General features: G+C 45.7%; 1 pseudogene; it reads right to left on the reverse strand.

The window, feature by feature from the left end:
• Window positions 1-4,945: 4,945 nt before the first annotated feature.
• Window positions 4,946-6,557, reverse strand: LOC119000572 (60S ribosomal protein L35a-like; annotated as a pseudogene).
• Between the last annotated feature and the right edge of the window lie 14,490 nt (window positions 6,558-21,047).

The following is a 21,047-nucleotide window of genomic DNA, read 5'->3' on the forward strand; positions in this document are numbered from 1 at the left end:
TTTGACCCTGCCCCCACATACAGCGCCACAACCCAGCAACTGAGTTGCCCTGCTCTGGTGAACACCTAGGGCTCCAATCCTGCTACGTAACAGGCACGAACAGCCCAAAAAATGGTGCAAGAAGAATTCAAAGTCCCAGAGCCAATAACTCTAAGCGACCGAGAAATTGCTAGCCTCTCAGAAGCACAATTCAAGACACTGTTTATCAGGATGCTCACAGAACTGGTTGATTATAGTCACAAATTAGAGGAACATATGAAGGCTAAACTAATTGAAATGAAGGGAGATGTCCAGGAAACCAATAGCGATGGAAAGGAAACTGGGACTCAAATCAATGGAATGGACCAGAAGGAAGAACAAAACATCCAACCAGAAAGGAATGAAGAAATGAGAATTCAAAAAAATGAGGAGAGGCTTAGGAACCTCCAGGACATCTTTAAACGTTCCAACATCCGGATTATAGGGGTACCAGAAGGGGGAAAGAAACAGCCACGAGTGGAAAACTTATTTGAACAAATAATAAAGGAGAACTTCCCCAGTCTGGCAAAGGAAATAGACTTCCAGGAAATCCAGGAAGCTCAGAGAGTCCCAAAGAAGTTGGACCCAAGAAGGAACACACCAAGGCACATCATAATTACATTAGCCAAGACTAAAATGAAGGAGAGAATCCTAGAAGCAGCAAGGGATAAGGGGACAGTCACCTACAAAGGAGTACCCATCAGACTGTCAGCGGATTTCTCAAAAGAGACCTTACAGGCAAGAAGGGGCTGGAAAGAAGTATTCCAAGTCATGAAATCCAAAGACCTACAGCCAAGATTGCTTTATCCAGCAAAACTTTCATTTAGAATGGAAGGACAGATAAAGTGCTTCTCAGATAAGGTCAAGTTCAAGGAGTTCATCATCACCAAGCCCTTATTATATGAAATGCTAAAGGGACTTATATAAGAAAAAGAAGATGAAAACTACGAACAGTGAAAGGACAGCAAACACACAGCTATTAACAACCACACCTAAAACAAAAGAAAACCAAGAGGACAGCTAGATCAGGAGTGGAACCATAGAAATGAAGAACACATGGAGGGTTAGTAACAGGGGAGTGGGAGGAGGAGAAGGGGGGAGAAGGTACAGAAAATAGCGTAGATGGTAGGTAGAAAATAGATAGGGGGGAGGGCAAAAATAGTGGGGGAAATATAGAATCTAAAGAACTTGAGACACGTGGTTATAAACTAAGGAGGGGGGGAGAATGGTGGGGTAGGGAGTGTGCGGGTGGAGGGGAATGAAGGGGGAATAGAACAACTGTAATGGTATAATCAATAAAATATATTTTTAAAAAAATTTATAAATTGCTTTAGGTAGTATGGCCATTTTGATGATGTTAATTCTTGCAATCCATGAGCATGATACATGCTTCCATTTATTTGTGTCTTCCTTAATTTCTTTCTTCAGTGTTGTATAGTTTTCTGAGTACAGATCTTTTACCTCCTTGGTTAGGTTTATTCCTAGGTACTTTTTCTTGTTGCTGTATCAAATGGGACTTTTTTCTGATTTCTGTTTCTGATATTTCATTGTTGGTGTACCAAAATACCTTTGATTTCTGAGTATTGACTTTGTATCCTGCTGTTTTGCCAAATTCATTTATTAGGTTGAATAGTTTTTTGGTGGAGTCTATAGTATTTTTTATGTACACTGCTATGTCATCTGCAAACAATGACAGTTTTACTTCCTCCCTTCCAGTTTGGATGCCTTTTCTTTTTATTGTCTGATTGCTGTGGCTAGGACTTCCAGTACTATGTTGAATAGGAGTGGTGAAAGTGGGCATCCTTGTCTTGTTCCTCATCTTAGTGGGAAGGCTCTCGGTTTTTGTCCATTGAGTATGATGTTGGCTGTAGGTCTCTCATATATGGCCTTTATTATGTTGAGGAATGCTCTCTGTATTCCCACTTTGCTGAGTGTATTTACCATAAATGGGTGCTGTACCTTATCAAATGCTTTTTCCGTGTCTAATGACATGATTGTGTGATTTTTGTCTTTTGTTTCATTTATGTGGTGTATTATGTTTATTGATTTGTGAATATTGTACCATCCTTGCATCCCTGGGATGAATTCCACTTGATCAGGGTATATGATTTTTTTAAGGTATTGCTGGATGTGGTTTGCCAATATATGCCTGCAAAATTTTTTGATGCAATTGCAAATGTGGTTGTTGTCTTAATTTCTGTCTCTGATAGTTTGTTGTTGGTTTTGAAATATGCAGCCAATTTCCAAAATATTAATTTTGTGTCCTGCTACTTTACTGAATTCATTTATAAGTTCTAGAAATTTTTTGGTGGAAATTTTGTTGCTCTCTTCATATAGAATATGTCATCTTTATATAATAATAGTTTTACTTCTTCCTTTTCAATTTAAATGCATATATTTCTTAATCGTGTCTGATTGCTATGGCTAGGACTTCCAATATTATGTTGAATAAAAGTGGGGAAAGTAGACATCCTTGTCTTGTTTCTGATCATAAGGAAAAGCTCTTAGCTTATCCCCACTGGGTATGATGTTAGCTGTGAGTTGGTCACATATGGCCTTTATCATGTTGAGATATGTTACCTCTATTCCCACTTTGCTGAGTGTCTTCATCATGAATGGATACTGTATTTTGTCAAATGATTTTCTGCATCTATTGATATAATCATATAATTTTTACCCTTTGTTTTGCTTATGTGGAATATCACCTTAATTGGTTGTAGATATTGAAACAGTCTTGTATCCCAAGAATAAATTCCACTTGAATGTGCTGTATGGTCTTTTTGATGTGTTATTAAATTTGATATGCTAGTGTTTTGTTGAGGTTTTTGCATTTGTGTCCATCAGAGATATTGCCCTACAATTTTTGGTTTTCTAATAATGTGTATGTGGACAGGGTAATACTGGCCACATAGAATGATCTGGGGAGCCTCCCCTTCTCTTGGATTTTCTAGAATAGTTTGAGAGACAGGTGTTAGTTTTTCTTTGAATGTTTAGTAAAATTCACCTGTGAAGCCATCTGGTCCAGTGCTTTTGTTTGTTGGGAGCTTTTTGATTACTGATTCAATTTCGTTGGTAGTAATCAGTCTGTTCAGATTTTGTTTCTTCTTAGATTCTGTCTTGGAAGATAATAGGTTTCTAGAAATTATTTATTTCTTCCAGACTGTCCAATTTGTCAGCATAAAGTTGTTCATAGTATTTTCTTATAATTCTTTATCATCTGTGTGTCAGTTGTCACTTCTCTTTCACTTCTGATTACATTTATTTGGATGCTCTCTCTTTTACTTGATGAGTCTGATTAAAGTTTTATCAGTTTTACCTATCTTTTCAAAGAATGAACTCTTGGTTTCATTGATCTTTTATATTGTCTTGTAGACTCTATTTTGTTTCTTTCAATCTGATTTTATAATCCCTTCCTTCTGCTCTGAGTCTTTATTTGTTGTTCTTTTTCCAATTCCTTCGATGAACATTTAGATTGTTTATTTGAGTTTTTGTTTGTTTGTTTGTTTCTTGAGGTCAGGCTGTATAGGTATAAATTTTTTAGGACTGTTTTTTTCTGTGTCCCATAAATTTTAGGTCTTTTTTTAATTTTAATTTGTTTCAAAGTAGCTTTTCATTGATCTTACTGTTTTGCAATTTATTGCATTGTTTAGCAGCATGTTACTTAGCCTCCATATCTTTGTCTGTGGGGGGTTTTTTTAGTATTTTTCTTTTAATTGATTTCTAGTTTCATGCCATCATGGTTGGAGATGATTAAAATGATTTCAATCTTAAGTTTATTGACACCTGTTTTACAGCCTACCACATGGTCTATCCTGGAAAATGTTTCATGCACACTTGAAAATAATACATATTCTGTGGCCTTGGGGTGAAAATACTCTAAGCATATTAAATATATCTGCTCTAATGTGTCATTTAAGGCCACAGTTTCCTCTGTTTTCTTGTCTGGAAGATCTATCCTAAGATGACAATGAGGTGTTAAAGTCCCCTACTATGACTATTATTCTCTCTCTCTCTCTTTCTCTTTATGTCCATCAATATTTGCTCTTGTGTTGGTCACATAAATGTTCACAAGGGTTATATTCTCTTATTGGATTTATGCCTTTATCATTGTAAAATGTCCTTCTTTGTCTCTTGATATAACCATTGTTTGAAAGTCTATTTTGTCTGACATAAGTATGCTACCCTAGCTTTTTTTCAGTTTGCAGGAAATATCTTTTTCCATCCCTTTACTTCTAGCATGTGTGCATCTTTCAGTCTGAAGTGAGCCTCTTATAGGAAGCATATGTATGGGTGTTTTCTATTCCATTCCACCCTATGCCTTTTGATTGGAGCATTTAATTAATTTACGTTTAAACTGATTATTGATAGGTACATAGTTATTACTATTTTATTATTTATACTTACGATCTTTTCTTGCCTTCTTTAACATTTTTTGTGATGCTTGTTTTATGGTAGTGAACTCCTTCAGATTTTTCTTGTCTGGGAAGCTCTTTATCTGTCCTTCAATTTTAAAAGATAGCCTTGCAGAGTAGAGTAATCTTTGTTGTAGATTCTTGCTTTTGATCATTTTGAGTATTTTGTGCCAATCCCTTCTGGCCTGTATAATTTTTGTTGAGAAATCAACTGACAGCCTTATGGGTGCTCCCTTGTAGGTGATTAATTGCTTTTCTCTTGCTGCTCTAAAGAGTCTCTTTAAAAAAAAAATTTACTCTTTATAATAGATTTTGTTTACTTGAGAGGGGAGAGAGGGAGAAAAAAGATGAGAATCATTGAAGTGTAAGAGAAATATTCATCAGTTGGCTCCTCTTTGCATCTTGACCAGGGACTGAACCTGCAACCCAACCGTTTTCCCCAACCCAGAATCCTTCACTTTGCCAGAGGACCCCCAACCAAGCCACACAGTCAGGGTTGCTATTTATCAATAAATTTAAATCCTCAAGGGCTACAGCACTACACAGATTCTGTGTCCAGTGGCCTTAGTTGGGAGGTTGCTTCAGAATTTAGCATGAACCATGCCACTGTTTCCATGAGCATGAGTTACCTTTCCCAGATGACTCTGGTTTTGTTTGGTTTACTACCAGGAGTCACTGTGTTGTTCTTTGCTTTGTACACATAAGCACATCTCTTACCTGGATAGACTTCAGTTTCATCTCGAGCATAAACACCTTCAATTTTAAGAAGAGCTGTGTGCTCCCTCTGGTTCTAGAGACTCCATTTATAGCCAGCAAAACTGGCCTTGGACCACAGCCTTCCAGATATTTGTTGTTGCAGAAGTCCTGATCCTGGCAGGCTCTACAGGCTTCAAGATGGCAAAAAAGAAGAGTGAGCAAGAGTCTCTTTATTATCTTTAACCTTTGACATTTTAATTATGATGTGTCTTGGTGTGGTCCTCTTTGGGTTCATCTTGTTTCAGATTCTCTGCACTCCCTGGTCTTGTGTGTGTATTTCCTTGGCTAGATTAGGAAAGTTTTTATCATTATTTCTTCAGATAGATTCTCCATCCCTTACGCTCTCTGTCTTCTCTTTCTGTCATCCCTACGATGCAAATGTTGTTATGTTTCATGTTGTCTCAGAGGTTCCTTAAAATATCCTCATCTAATTTATTTTTCTTTTTGCTGTTCTGATTGGGTATTTTCTGCTACCTCGTCTCCAAAGTTGCTGATTCAGTTTTCTGCTTCATCTAATCTGATGTTGATTCCTTTTAGTTTTTTCTTTATTTCAGGTATTGTATTCTATATTTCTGACTAGTTCCTTTTTTCTATTTCCTTTCCTATGCTTCTTCTCTCTTTATTGACATTCTCACTAAGTTCTTCTACTCTTTTCCTAAGTTCATTGAGCATTGTTATAACCAGTGTTTTGAAAATATCTAGGCAATTGCTTGCCACCATTTAATTACTTGTGTTTTTCTGGAGTTTTCTCCTGTTCTTTTTACTTGGGGCATGTTTCTCTGTCTCCTCATTTTGGCTTCTATGTGTCTGTCAGATCTGCTTCATCTCCCAGCCTTTGCAGGGTGGCCTTATATAGTAGGTGACCTGCAGTGTCCAGTGGTGCCATCTCCCTGGCCACCTGCCCTGGGTGCTCCAGCATTGTCGTGTAGGTTTTGTGTGCCCTCCTGTCATAGTTGAGACTTGATTGCTGTTGCACATCAGTGGGATGGGTTGATCCTCAGACTGGCTCACTGTGAGGATTGGCCACAACAACAGTGCATGAGCTGCTCTTTAGGTGTTGACCCATGGATTGGGTATTGCCCCAGTGGGCTCTGGTACTTGCTGAGACTATCCTTTGGGTGTGCTTCTTGTAGAACTAATAGGGTGTCTCTCTGTTATTGCCTCAAGCTGGCCACTTAGTTTGTTTGGTCTGGAGCCTCTGAGAGGGACTCCAGTGCAGGTCAAGGTCAGCCACTGCCTGTGACCAGCCCAAACCTGATTAGGCACTACCTGGTAGGCACTACCAAGCAATTTGTGGTTTATAGCTGCCTGTGCTGGGCCTGAAGGTACAAGGTACAGTCCATAATGCACACTGACGCTGGCAGCCACCATTACTGGGTATGGGGCCACACAGCAGAAGGCACGGAGCACCCTGAGGCCTGCTACCACCTGCTGGCTACCTATAAGACTCAGCCACTTAACTCAGGCAGTTCATGAGTTAAGTGAAGTGGGGTCATAAGGAGTCACCAGAGTGATGCAAGTATTGTTCACTAAGTTAATGCAGATTCAGATTGGGCCTTTCATCAGAAGGCAAAAGGGACGCTGGTACCAGTCACCACCTGCAGGACCTGTGGACCTTTGAGAGTTTTCAAGAGAGTCGGCAGTATGGTCTGTGGCTGGTTGCTTGCTGCTGAAAGAGTCTCTGGTAGTGCATGAGTTAGGTAGGGTGTTATCTCAAGAAGTTGTTAGGGTGGGGTGAGTGGTGTTCACCAGGATCTACGAATTTACATTTGGCTTTGTGGGACAAAGGCTCAACACAGGAACAATGGCAACTGTCCTTCCAGCCCTTGCCTTGAAACCACATGATTAAGTTTTTCCCTGTATGTCTCTGGAGCCCACAAGCTGCTAGCCCTTCTCTGTAGCCCAGAGTGAGTTCCTGTGAGCAGGTGGGTCTGTGCATGGGACTTTTAAGAGGATGCCTGTGTTCCTAGTAGCATTCCCTCTTACCTGAACAGACAAAATCCTTGCCAATTTTCACGGCCAGGTGTCATGGGGCCAGAGGCTCCTCTTTCTAGCATTGGTGCCTCATGCTGGGGGCCTGGTATGGGGCTGGCCCTCCTTCTCCTCATGGGTAACCTCTGCAGCTGAGATATCCCTCCTGATTTTTATCTGCCAAAAATGGGTGTGGGACCAGCTCATTTAGTATCTCTGACTCTCCTACCACTCTTGACATGGCTGCTTCTTTGTATCCTTAGTTACAGGACTTCTGTTTAGTTGGTCTTCAGATAGTTCTCAGGTGGATCATTCTATAATTTAGTGGAACTTTTGATGTGGTCATGGGAAAAGACAAGCACATTTACCTCCTCTGTCATTTTGACCAGAACCCAGAAATGTGGATTATAATCCCATCTATTCTGTTTAAAAGTTAGTGACATTGGACACATCACAACTCTTTTGGATTATAGTTTTCTCAACTATAAAATATAGATAAAAATATTGTTTCATTCACAAGATAAATGAGATAATGATTTGTGACAGTATGGATCAATGATTACTAGATCTACCTGAATATTGGAACTACCTAGATTGAATGTCAAAGATATAGATTCCTGGAAGGAAATATACATACAAGTCCAGGAAGTGCAGAGAATCCCAAACAAGATGAACCCAAAGAAGCTAACACCAAGACACATCATAATTAAAATGGTAATGGTTAAAGACAAACACAAAATCTTAAGAGCAATAAGAGGAACACAGTTATTTGCCAACAAGAAAGCTCCCATAAAATTTTCAGCTGATTTCTCAACAAAAACTTCACAGGCCAGAACAGATTGGCACAAAATATTCAAAGTGATGAAAAGCAAAAGTCTACAACCAAGATTACTCCACCCAGTAAGGCTATCATTTAAAATGGAAAGAGATAAAGAGATTCCCAGACAAAAAAAAACATTAAAGAAGTTCATGACCACCAAGCCAATATTATAAGTAATATTCAAAGCACTTCTTTAAGAAGGCGAAGAAGTACATAAATATAAATAATAAAATAGAAAAGACTATGTACCTATCAATAATCACTTTAAATGTAAATGAATGAAAGGCTCCAATCAAAAGATTTAGAGTGTTGAATGGATAAGAAAACAACACCCATACATATACTGCTTACAGGAGACCCACTTCAGATTGAAAGATGCACACAGACTGGAAGTAAAAGGATGGAAAGAGATAGTTCATGCAAGTAGAGATGGAAAAAAGCTGGAGTAGCAATATTTATTTCAGACAAAATAGACTTTAAGATTTCATTTATTTATTTAATCTTAGAGAGAGGAGAAGGGAGGGAGAAAGAGAAGGAAAGAAATATTGATGCTAGAGAAAAATATCGATTGGTTACCTCTCACATGCACCCCAGCCAGGGATGGATTCTGCAACCTAGGCATGTAACCCGACTGGGAATCAAACCAGTGAGGGCCAAACAAAATAGACTTTAAAACAAAGGCTATTACAGGAGGCAAAGAAGGACCTAGCAATTTCACTTTTGGGTATTTATTCAAAGAAACCTAAAACACTAATTCAAAAAGACATATGCATCCCTATGTTCATTGCAGCATTATTTATAATAGCCAAGATGTGGAATTGTCCATCAATAGACAAATAGATAAAGAATATATATAATGATTCATCACATACCATATCAAACCATTCCCACAGTTCTTTGTAGTGAAGTCATTTATATCCGTGTATTATTTCCCCTGTTAGATTGAAAGCTCTCATGGGTAGAAATCATGCCTTTTCTGTATTTTCATGCCCCAGTTCCCAACATTGACCAGTTCAAGATGTTTCCCCTGCCTTTCCCTGGTTTACAGAACCCAATGCCTCCTTTAAGATCCAGATCATCAGCCCTGGCTGGTGTAGCCCTGTGTGGACTGAGCATGGGCCTGTGAAGCAAAGGGTCGCTGGTTCGATTGCCAGTCAGGGCATATGCCTGGGTTGCAGGCCAGGTCCCCAGTACAGGGCATATAAAAGGCAACCACACATTGATGGTTCTCTCCCACTCTTTCTCCTTCCCTTCCCCTCTCTCTATAATGATAAATAAATGAAATATTTTTTAAAAGATCCAGATCAAATGCCAATTCCTCTATGTCCTCCAGTTAGAGCCAATTCATCTCTTTCTCCTTCTGTAGGACTGTGCAACATACATATAGCTCCCTACCCCGCCCAGGAGGCAGCGTTATCGTTGAAAGCACACACTCTCCAATTTTTCTCTGGGATCACATCTCAAAACTGTCACTCACAAAAGCTCTGTAACATTGACAAATGTATTTAACCTCTATATTCCTGTTTCTTCGTGGTACCTATGCTAGCAAATGAGTTAACACATGTAAATCATTTAACACAGTGATGAGCAGATATATTATTAGCTGCTAAATAAATGTTAGCTATTCATATTGTTACTTGATTCTAAGCTCCTTGAAGGCATGATCTGTGTATTGATCTTTGCATATGTTTGTGGATTGCGTGAGTAAAAAAGATTTAGCACTCAATAAATACTGGTTGGTTGGTTGGTTGGTTGGTTGATTGATTGGATAGATGAATAGATGGATGAGTGGTCAAGTAGGTACTCTGTTGTCAATTGGTTGCATGAATAAGTGAATCAGTAGATATTCAATATATGTTGGCTGGTTAATTCATTGCTTAAAATAAATGAGTGAATGAGGAAATGAATAACAGGCATTTAATAAAAAGGTTGGTTGTTTGCATGGTTGAATTAACAAGCAGATTTTCCACAAACAGCAGATGTTTCATAAATGTTGACTGGTTGAGTGAATGAACAAATATCCCTAATATATAACAATTGCCTGGAGCAAAGCCAGAGAGGACACAGCTAGGAGCATTGGAGGGGGGGGGCGGTGAGGTGATAGAGTCTGCCCCGCAAGAACTACCTCAGAGACAGTTTTCTTGTCCCCACCATTTCTGAAGCTCTCCCCTACACCTAACAGCTGCTTCTGCATGTTACCTACAGGGGCTACAATATGGAGGATATGGAAACCTGGGGGTAGGAAGAGGGCTGTAGATGAGCTAGACCCACCCTCTTCTTCCCATTCAGCTTTGGACCACTTCATCCTGGGCCCTTGGCCCCAGCACTGGCCTCCATGCCCCACTCCCAGTGAATAGGGGCCTGTAGCTCAGAGCACATTAGGAGCAGATGCTGTGTTACCTTAGTCCCCAGGGTCAGGCACATACTAACTGGCTCCCACATCCTTGGCCGCATTCCCTGGCCCTGCTTTTCCCTTGAGGCAGTCCCAGCAACACAAATTTCTAGTAAATGAATTATTTTGCAACACACTTGGAAATGCATGAACTAGAAATCTTACACATGTTGGAGAATTTTGCTATTTCCACTAAATATTCCATTCATTTAGTGGGCAATTAAATATGCAATAATGGGCCCTAATTTCCATCTTAAATGACTTCTAAGAGCAGTGGAAAGGGAGATGCAGGGAGTAATTTTCTAGAAGAGCTTTTTCCCACCCTAAAGCTTCTTAGCACATAGAAGGAGGAGGAATTGAGTAAAGTAAAGTTGGTTTCTCTACTGCTGTACATGTGAGTGTGTCTGCAATTTTCCCCCTTGGGGAAAGAGACTAGATGCTGTAACCCAACAGCAAACCCCACGCCAAGGCCCTAGGCCAACCTGGAGACCGCTGCCTGGCAGTCTCGGCATGGCATGAACAAGGTTGAGCAGCAATGGGAGTTGGTGATGTGGTGGGGAGGATGCACTTCTGCAGACCCCACAGATCCCACATTTGTGCTAAGACCCTAAATCTTAAAGTAAGAAGCCTCCATCTCCTTGTCACCCTTCCCACACCATACGTACATGTGTGCTGTATGAGAGCATGAACACACACACACAAGCAAGAAATTCACTTTCTAATTCTAGGAGCCCCAGTCTGATCCAGGTACAGGGAGGAAGCCAGGAAGCAGAAGGGACTTGAAGGGGGCCATACCACACAAGGAATAAAAAGCACCAGGTATGAAACCATCCCTCCTGAGAAAGCCACGTGGGCTTAGAAGTAGGATACACCTGGGTTCAAGTTCAACCTCCACCACTTGCTGTGAGAATATAGTTTAGTTACCTCACCTCTCTGAGCCTCAGTTTCCTCATCTGTAAGATAGGAGTAGTCAAACACAACTCAGAAAATAATAGTTACAGTCAAAGGCTAGATTGTGTAAAGGCCCCAGTATAGCCCTGACACACAGTAACAACATCTCAATAGGTCAGATTTCCTCTTATCTTCTCTTCCTTGCTTGGCACTGAGAACAAGACTTGCCTGCATCAATGTGCAATGTGAGTACTTCTAGGGCCCCAAGAGGCACTACTCATCCTCTGAGGGATGAGCCCTGATTCCTCCCCACTCAATAGCATCATTTCTTGGATCCTTGCTCTTGTATTATTCTACTGTTTTATGAGCACACACTACGGTAATTTAGCTTTATATTAGTCTGCTAGGGCTGTCATAACAGAATACCAGACTGGGTGGCTTAAACAACAAAATCTGTTTTTACAGTTGTAGAGAGTGGTAGTTCAAAATCAAGGTGCTACCTGTGTTGTTTCATGTGCATTCTCCTCCTGGCTTGCAGATGACCATCTTCCTGCTGTGTCCTCACATGGCTTCTCCTCTGTGTACATGAGGAGAGAGCTCTGATGTCTCTTCCTCTTCTAATAAGGACACCAGTCCTGTGGGATCAGGCCCCCACTGTTATGACTTCATTAACCTTAATTCCCTTTCTAAAAGCCCTGCCTCCACATACAATCACACTGGGAATTAGGGCTTCGATACATGCATGGCAGGGGCACACGAGTCGCCCATAACAAGTTGGACCCAGACCTCTCCAAAACGCATATGGTTCACATTCCAGAGCCTCTCTCTCAGCCTTTCCTTGACCCAATGCTTTCATTTTTCTTTCTCTTTTTAAAAGATTTTATTTATTTATTTTTAGAGAGAGGGGAAGGGAGGGAGAAAGAGAGGGAGAGAAACATCAATGTGTGGTTGCCTTTTATATGCCCCGCACTGGGGACCTGGCCTGCAACCCAGGCACGTGCCCTGACTGGGAATCAAACCAGCAACACTTTGTTTTGCAGGCTGGCACTCAATCCACTGAGCCACACCAGCCAGGGCTACTTAATGCTTTCATTTTTCAAATTAGCTTTGACTCACCTTAACTTTTATTGAACTCTGTTCTGTGAGATTGCTCTGGTCTATTAGCACGTTAGAGTCTTTCTTCTGTGCTTATTTCAGCTAATTTCTGAGAGCCGACACGAATGGGAATCATAATGAATCATTCTGGGTATTTTTCCACCAAGCACGAGCACAGAGAGTACCACAGGGTCTGAGCTGACGAGGACACGGAGCTCTCTGAAATACGGCCCAGGGTGCTTTACAGGATGTTGGAGGAGTGGGTACACCGGAGAGAGGGTCTACTTCTGTCACCTTACTTCGGTCTGACTGGAAGGGCAGGAGTAGATTTCAACTCCTGTGAAGACCAGATGAGAGGAGTCTTCCTGCCCTCTTTAGAGGGCCCCGTCCTGCAGGGTCAAGGTCAGGATAAGGCAGGAGCCAGGCTGCCCTTGTGTGATCCTGATAGTGACACTTCCTTTGCCTCGCCCCAGTCCTGCTCCACTGTCCCGCCCCTTTTTTGACCAGAGTCACTCAGTGGAGGGACTGTGCCTACCCACAGCCTATGTATGTGCTCCCTGCTAGACCCTGGAATTCAAGTGGCCCTGAGGCTGAATAACATCTGCCCCAGGCTCTGGGTAGGAGGGGATGGAGCCCCAAGCTGGCTCCCCATCGTGCCATGCTCTGGGGCAGATGCCAAGGATTCAATCCAAGGATTGAGTCTGCACTTCCACATCCCTAAGAGGGAGTGTTCGTCATGGTAAGAGGAGAAGATATTTTTTAACTGTTTGCTAGTTGGATGTGTCACTTTTAACTATGTAGACATATGGTGTGTGGCTTCCATCCACACTCCTGCCCCAAACCCCACAATGTTACAGAGGGCCTGGGGAAGCACTACTACAGGCCTGTATTTCTCATATGTGACTATTGTGATTAATTATTTCCAGTAATTTATGATCATGCCCACCAGAGCAAACTATGTGAGTGTGTGAGTGTGTGTGTGTAGAGCGGCAGCTGCAGAAAATGAGGACGTTGTCGGTGAGAAAGGAGTGTAGCAGGCTGTGTGAGAACTTCCCTGACATCGCCCCTAGAGGGGCCGCTGGAGGGGGTGGGGTCCTGCACATGGAAACTGGTCTGAATCTTGACCAAATTTGCCCCTTCAGGGTTAGGAAAGATATTCTGTAGAGCCTTTTATGCCTGACCCCTTCCATCTGTCTTCTTCCCTCCGGCCTTTCAAGTTTCCCACAGAACACACACATGTGTGCACACAGACATGCCCACAGAACACACACAACCCACCCCCCCCCACAAACACAGTTACACATGCGGACACAGAGACACTCGCACAGGTACACGCAGACACACAAGCTCAGATACCCACACACAAGACTCCTGTCACTTCCTGGGGCCAACCCAGTCCCTCCTCAGGGTTACGGTTTTCTCTCTTCTGCTGCTTCCTGCCACCATCTGGGTTTACTGTACAAAGAGTGGCCTGTTTTTCGTGGCCCCAGGAACAGCACAGCATCAGCACAAAATGGCTTGGGTGGCCTTAGGCCTGTATGTGAAGTCAGCACTGGACCCTATCCAAGGTCACTTTCAGCTGAAAGGTCCCAAGTCCTAGTGCCAGCCCAGTCTGGGCCATGATAAAAGTCGTTTCCCATTGTCCCCACCACCAGGACCATGAGTGATTGATGGACCCAGCCCGAGGCCCTCTCTTTTGGGAGACTCACGAGCAGCATACGCTGCCAGGCCTACCACATACGCGGGTATAGGGATTCTTGGGCCCAAGCTGCCTACTAATGGCTTATGCAGGGAGAAGATGGGAGAATGGAGGGGACACACTGGTCCCTGTGGTTGGACAGCTGGCCTAGAAACAGCCTCCCAGCCTCACCTCAGCCCTACCCCAGGGTCCTTGCAGAAAGACTGTCAAGGCTTTGCCTTTCTCCCTGAGTCCCAGCGCTGCCTCCACCGGCTCCGCCCTTCCTGTCCAGGTCTGCTGTGCAAACACAGAGCTACTGCAAGTGCTGGGAACAGTAAATCTTCCTCCTGCCTTTATTCACACTTTCACCTCTGCAGACAGTGCTGAGGATAAACAAGCCCCACAAAACCCTGGTGGGTTCTAGCAGTCTGCCTGTCTCTTCTGTGCTCCTCTCTGATCCCCTCCAAGGCAGAGGCCCCAGAGAAGAGACCCTCCCAGCTTCTCCTCCTGAGTGGGCTCAAGCTCTGGGTGCCATAAATCAGTGAGACCTGGGGAACTGGGAAATCAATATTCAGGGAGCAGCACTACATCTGCCTCACCCTCCTAGCAGCCTTTGCCCAGTTGCAGCAGAACTTCTGGGCCTGGGAGGGCTAAAGCAGCTTGTTCAAAATGTTAGGCAAGGTCAGGTGCACCTGCCCTGGCTGCCACGTGAGGAGCCACTGTGGGAAAGGAGGGATTCTCACCTGTTGGCCTTGGGACCAAGACAGCTCTGCTGAGTTCGCAGCATCTGCAGAACCACCCCAACCTCAGGAATAACCAGGAACCTTCTCTTCCTCCAGCCGGCCACCAAGAAAGCTTCTGAGTAAGCCCAGACTGAAGGAAGACTGGGGAAGGCCAATGGCCACTGGTTTTCGCACAGCTCCTTTCACACAGAAGAGAGGCAATGGACTTAGCATGATGCACTGTCCCAGGAAACAGGGTCTTCTGTGTTGAAATCAGGGCAGTCCTGGGCAAACAGGAGGCAGAGCCACCTAAGGGGACATGGGAAAGGACCCTCCTTCCCTGAGCCTGGCACATGGCTCAGGACAGGTGCCTGTTAATGGGTCTGCTACACGACACTTTGCTCGCTATTCTGTCTCATGTGTGGGGAGCAGAGGGGTTGTGTGGTCAGTTTAGGGACTGTCCAGGGACAGTAGTCCAAGGGAAAGTGCCATGGTCTTCACAGAGGAAATAGGGAAAAAATCCTGTCACTGGTTTTGGGAGGTTGAGGCCCATGAAGCCCCACAGAGCCTGGGTGTCGGGAAGGACCTGGGGAGCACAGTGCCAGGTCAACGGCTTGCCTTGTCCCCAAACCCTTTTCCAGGGCACAAACACTGGGCAGAGGGACACAGGGAAAATAATTTAAAAATCTTTTGCCTGGAGCTCCTCCTCCCAGGGTCCCGGAGGGTAGGCCTGGAGGGAGAGCAGCTGTGGGTGCTGTCCTGGTGCCTGCCCAAGCCACCAAGCAAGCTGCTTCCTCCAGATTAGTCCCAGGGAACAGTCCCCTCCACAGGGGTCCCAACAGGATGTTGTACACGGATAATGTCTCCAGAGGCAACGGAGGTCTGAGGTAAACTGTACTGACAAGGCAGATCCCATGGAGATCACCACCCCCACACTCCTTATTAGACAGGTGGGAGGCCAACCTCCAGGGAAGCTGAGTCACTAGCTCAGGGCAGCGCATTCACAAGTGGTTGAGCCCCAGATGGGACTCCACTGTCAGACACCACACAGCCTGAGGGTCCTCGGAAGGGAGGGAGCTCAGAAGCCCAGCCCAGTTCTGTGCCGCCCTTCCAGAGGCTACCTCCCACCCTGTGGGGCCAGGACTCTCTCCATCCTGTGTGAGTGTCGGCTTGGTCCCTCCAGCACCAACCCCAGCTGAAACCGTCCAGCAGACCCCCCTGGACTGTTCTGCCCTGGGGCTTCCAGGCGTTGGAAATGTGGGCACTGGTGCCTGCCCGCTCTGCCTCTCCCTCTCCCAGATTCGGAATGTGTAAGAAAGTCCAGCTTCACCCTCGGGAGAAGGAGGCTATTTCCCACCTATGCACTAGAAACCTTCCTAAAGGTGGTGAAGTTAAGATACAGTTTACAAAAGCTTTATGGGCTCAAACAGTTTAGCAGAAAGAAGTGGCCCAAGGGTGATGCAAATGCAGGCACATTCTGGTGTGTCTGAGTAGCGAGGCAGGGAGGCATTCCCGCCCAGGATGCTGAGGGAGGCTGAAGAGTGGAGCAGATGCAGGTGGTTTCTCTTTGAGTAGTCAGGGGGGCCCCAAGTGTAGGGCCGGGAGAGGGCAGAAGAGAGGGAAAGAACAAACAACGGAGAGACTCAGGAAAACCACCTCCTGGCAGCTACTGTATCAGCTTTTAGCATTTATAGCATTTCCAGTTTTATCCTACTGTGCGTGAACCCAGCACTTCCAAAAACAAAATGCAGAAAAGAGCCCGAGAAATGTTCTGGAGGAATGGCAGGGCCGCCCTCTGTTCCCAGCAGCCCCTCTAGAAAAGCAGGACTAGAGGAAGGGCTAGTGGAGAGAGAGCCCGCACCGCGCTGCATCCTCCAGATCCACAGGCGTGGAGGAGTAGAAAAGAGAAGGCTCCGCCCTGCGCGGGGCGGCCAGAACCCAGCTTCCTGGACAGTCTCGGGAGGCTCACAAGCTCTGCCCAGGCAGGTGAGACGCTGAATACTCTGGGAGGCGAGAACAGATTTCCTGCACACAGAAATGCCCCGACTTATTCAACAATGGGCCCTTGGAGTTCCCTTAGCAATTACTGCCTCATCTTGCAGCTCCCTGCCTGGCTAGCCACTAATAATTTATTGCAAATAAGTCTCTTTGCTTCAATAACACAGCTGGTTTCTCTACCTCTGAATTCCCCAAAGAGCTTAACACAGCTGGGCACCCAGCTGGTCCTCATTAAAATCCTTCTGGACCTGAATATCCCCCACCTTTCTCTGCCCTCAACTCCATCCCTGCATTCTAGCAGCCAGCCCAACTCCATGCCTTCTGATTCAAGTCTGTGACAATATTAGAAACGGTTACCATTTATGCAGCATCTGTGTTTTTCCAGGCTCTGTGCAAAGCTCTTTTATTCATTAGCTTATATTATCTTTACAACTTCATGTAGTAAATATTTTTGTCTCCATTTCATAGAGAAGGAACTGGAAGCTCAAAGGAAATAATGTGCCCAAAGTCACACAGCTACCAAAAGGCAGGCTCCAAGCTAATTCTATCTTCTGTGACTGATTCTGACTGCAGCCTCAGCATCACGACTCCTGCTGGTCCTTAGCTCTCACCTGCAGAGGACAATGCTGGGGGCAAGCGGGAGACAACATTCAGTGATGTTCCCAGCCCTCTAGGTGGCCACTGGGCGAAGGCCCCTGTGTCTCCCCACACACCTGGCTCATCCTCCCCTCCGCTTCTGGCTCACTCTGACCCACTGTCAAGTTGCTGTCTCTCTAGCCAGCCTTGGCTCCAGGCCATGTCCCAGCTGGAGACAGAGACAGTCCCAGGGAAGTGTTGAGAGCCCCAAATCAGAAATCAGCTCTGCCCTGAGGGACTACGTCACCACCCTCACACCAGAGAAGATACAAATGAGTGGCAGTGAATCATGGCCCTTCATTTTGATCCTCTTGCCCCCAGCCAGAAGGGGAGTCCCAGAGCTGTGAAGGGCCCGGGCTGGCGTGGGAGTCCTGTAGCCTTGGGGTGTAGCCCACCTGTTCTGGGAATCGAGGGGAGCAGGGCTTCCTCTCTGTGGGCCTCTGAGCAGCTCAAAGTTGTCTCCTCATCCTGCAAGGTCCCAGGAACGGGTTGAGAGGCAGCTGGCCACAGATACAGCCCTTCAGAGGACAAGGACAAGGAGAGGGTCATAGAGAAGGGAGGGATTCCCACAGGAGGGGGTGGAGGGTATAACAAGACATTTGTGACTGAGGAGGCAAGCAGCTGCCCCGGAGACTCCTCATCAACCACCCTGCCCTGGCAGGTTCCCACATAACAGGCTGATGAGAGGTACAGTGCCTTCTGTCTCTGTCTGTCTGGTTGAAGAGATGTCTAGATTTGAGAAGATTTCTAGAAACAGTTTGAACAGGGCCTCCCGGGACCACTCGTTCCAGTACCCTGCACCCAGGGCACATGAGAGAGACACTTATCTCCCTGCCCTAGCACATGCTCACACCTGCTCCTTCCTCCCTGCCTCCCAGACCCTGCACTCGGCCCCTCCCCAGACCACAGAAGGGTTCAGCACTGACCTAGAAGCCATGAGCCAACACTCATACCAGCCAGCACCCCCAGTGCTCCCAGCACCGCACAGCCGCGCCTTCTGGAACACCAGTGCCCTGACCAAGAGACCGCAGGGGAGGGCACAGCAGGGTCTGGGTCCCCAGCTCCTGCTGGCCCGCCGCACTTCACCCTGAGGTACCACAAGGCTGGTCACTGAGCTGCGGCAGGAGTGGGGGTTCGTCCCACTGAACCTGCCCACCTCCCGCCACGCCACCAACCTCTGAAGCCCCCAGAGCCCACTCAACCCCCAAAATGAGAAACAGAGAGCAAAATCAAGTCTGGGATAAATGCCCACCCCAAACAGCAAGATGGCCTCTTGCCATTAATCATTTGGGGCTGACTCAGTGAAGATCTGAGAAGAAGAGACTCTGGGGAGGTGTAGGAAGATTATCCCTTCACTGCCCCCACCCTGTCACCCCCTATAGCCCAGTCTGGCCTACTGGGTGGTTGTTGGGTGTCAGGCCTCTGCCATGAGTCTCCCAGCTCTGCTCTGAAGATCCTGGGGTCTGGGCCCTCCCCCGTGCACCCAGCTTCCATGGAGGCTTGGCCACCCAGAGTCAGGCTCTGGGGAAACAGTTAACAGTCACTAAAGATCCCCACACCAAGGAGAGTCACCCTGTAACCCCAACTACACCCTCACTGCTCCTGGCAAGCCTTTCTTCTCCTTGGGGACGTCCTGTGTGTTGCTGCAGAAGCCCCTCCAGGCCCTCTTGCTCTCCTAGAGCCCCAACCCTACCTGCCTTTCTCTCACACAGCCAGGAAGTGTTGGGGCACAGACTTGATCCAGACCAGGCCAAGGCCAAAGTGTACGCTCTTCACCACCCCAAAGAGCATGAAGGGCATCTGCTGACTCCCTCAGTGTCCCTCCTCAGGCCTCAAGGTCCCACCCTTCTCTCTCATAGGAAGAAGGGCCCCTCCCCAGTGCGTCAGCCATCCATTCATTCAGTGAACAGTATTGAGCCCAGGTGAACAGGCCGTGATGGGGGATACTGTAAGGAGGTCAAGAACAAGTAACATGAACCTCCGGCACAACTGCCTAGAAGAATTTGCATTTGACTCCTGAAGACGAGTCATATAAACCAAGCAGTGCACGTTAAATGACAGAAGTAAAGTTTAGGTGAACCGCCATTGGCACTTAGAGAAGGAGCACTTACTTTTCTTTGGCATGACCAGAAAAGGCCTCCTAGAAGAGGCAGCCTTGACACAGGCCATCAGAACGACCAGGGTTTTACCTGACATATATGGGCATTGGGTATTTCAAGAAAAGAGAGGAGAATAAAGTCAACTGCTGTAAAAAACACAACCAGTAGTTTGGCCACACAAGGCCACCTCTAGAATGTAGCCCCTGTACCAGAGCTACCTGACAGAGGAGGCTCTTTCTACCAGCCAAGATTTCCAAGAGGGGTCAGGGGTGGGGTGCAGGTGGGGAAGAAGGAGCGAGAGGCAGATCAGGGGTGGTGCAGAGGTATAGTCTTACCATACGGTGAGCAGTAGAGACAACAAAGCCTCAAGTTCTGCTAGGAAGGGTTCTGGTCCTGTTCTTGGATCAGCACTTATTAAACAGCTCAACCAGCTTGGCTGCAGGGTGAGGTCTCCCTAGTTCACACAACGGCCCCTCCCTTTATCCCCCTCCCCACACACGCACACAGACCCAAGCCAGAGAAACAGTGACCTCTGCTCAGAAACCATGAATAGACCCCTTGTTGCAGGAAAGGGGACCAATGGCTGGCCTGGGCTGGGCAGGCTCAGTCCCGCCCATCTGCTAACTGGAAGCTTAGAAACAGAAAAAGGTTAGAGGGAGGAGAAGAGGCCAGCTACTGTTGCTTAGCAACCAGGTGCCTTGTGCCAAAAAGTGTACCCTATGCAAACTAGCAAAATCCCCCCTTCCTGCTGACAGGGTTGTATTGGAGAAGCCGATATTAGCATTTGCTGAAATGTTTCCGAGCCGTCTGGATTACCTCTCACCTCTCTGGGAGTTGGCTTTCCCAGAGGTCTGGGGTTGTCACCATGATGGAATTGGGATGCTGATAGACATCTTTGTCACCTGGGTTGCACCTGCCACCCCCAAGGCCAAGAAAATAGAGCCTGTCAGCCCAGCTACACCAAGGGCCAGTTACTACAGAAGCCCTTGGCGCGAGGTTGCTTCAAACCACAAGGTGGCTCAGCTGAGCCCAGGATGAGCAGAACACCCCTGGGAGCCACGTCCTTTAGTCAAGGAGGCAGAACAAGTCCCAGGGAAGGGAAAGGCTGGTGTGGGTCCTCCTTCTCTGATTGCCTCCCAGAACCTCAGATGGGACAGTTCAGAATGTGGGCTTTGGAGCCAGGCCTTCATCCAACCCCAGCTCTGCCACTCGCTTACTTAGCCACACCTGTAACGATAGGAAACGTTTCTACCTCACAGGGTTGATGTTGGAATTAAATAAGATATTGAATATGAAGTTCTTAGTCTTGGGGCGATCACTTCATGAGGTATATAAATGTCTAATCACTATGTTGTACACCTGAAACATAATATTATATGTCAATTGTAATTAAAAATAAAGTTTTAAGATACTGCAAGATACTTCAAAATAAAAATCAAAAAGACCCCAAAGAACAAAAGCAATCTTGAAAAAAAATAAAGCTGGAGACTTCACACTCCCTAACTTCAAACTAATATATTACAGAACTACAGTAAGCAAGTCAGTATTATATTGTTATG

The sequence above is a fragment of the Sturnira hondurensis genome, unplaced genomic scaffold (assembly GCF_014824575.4).
Source record: "Sturnira hondurensis isolate 20B ecotype Veracruz unplaced genomic scaffold, ASM1482457v3 Scaffold0015793, whole genome shotgun sequence".
NCBI classification, from domain to species: domain Eukaryota; kingdom Metazoa; phylum Chordata; class Mammalia; order Chiroptera; family Phyllostomidae; genus Sturnira; species Sturnira hondurensis.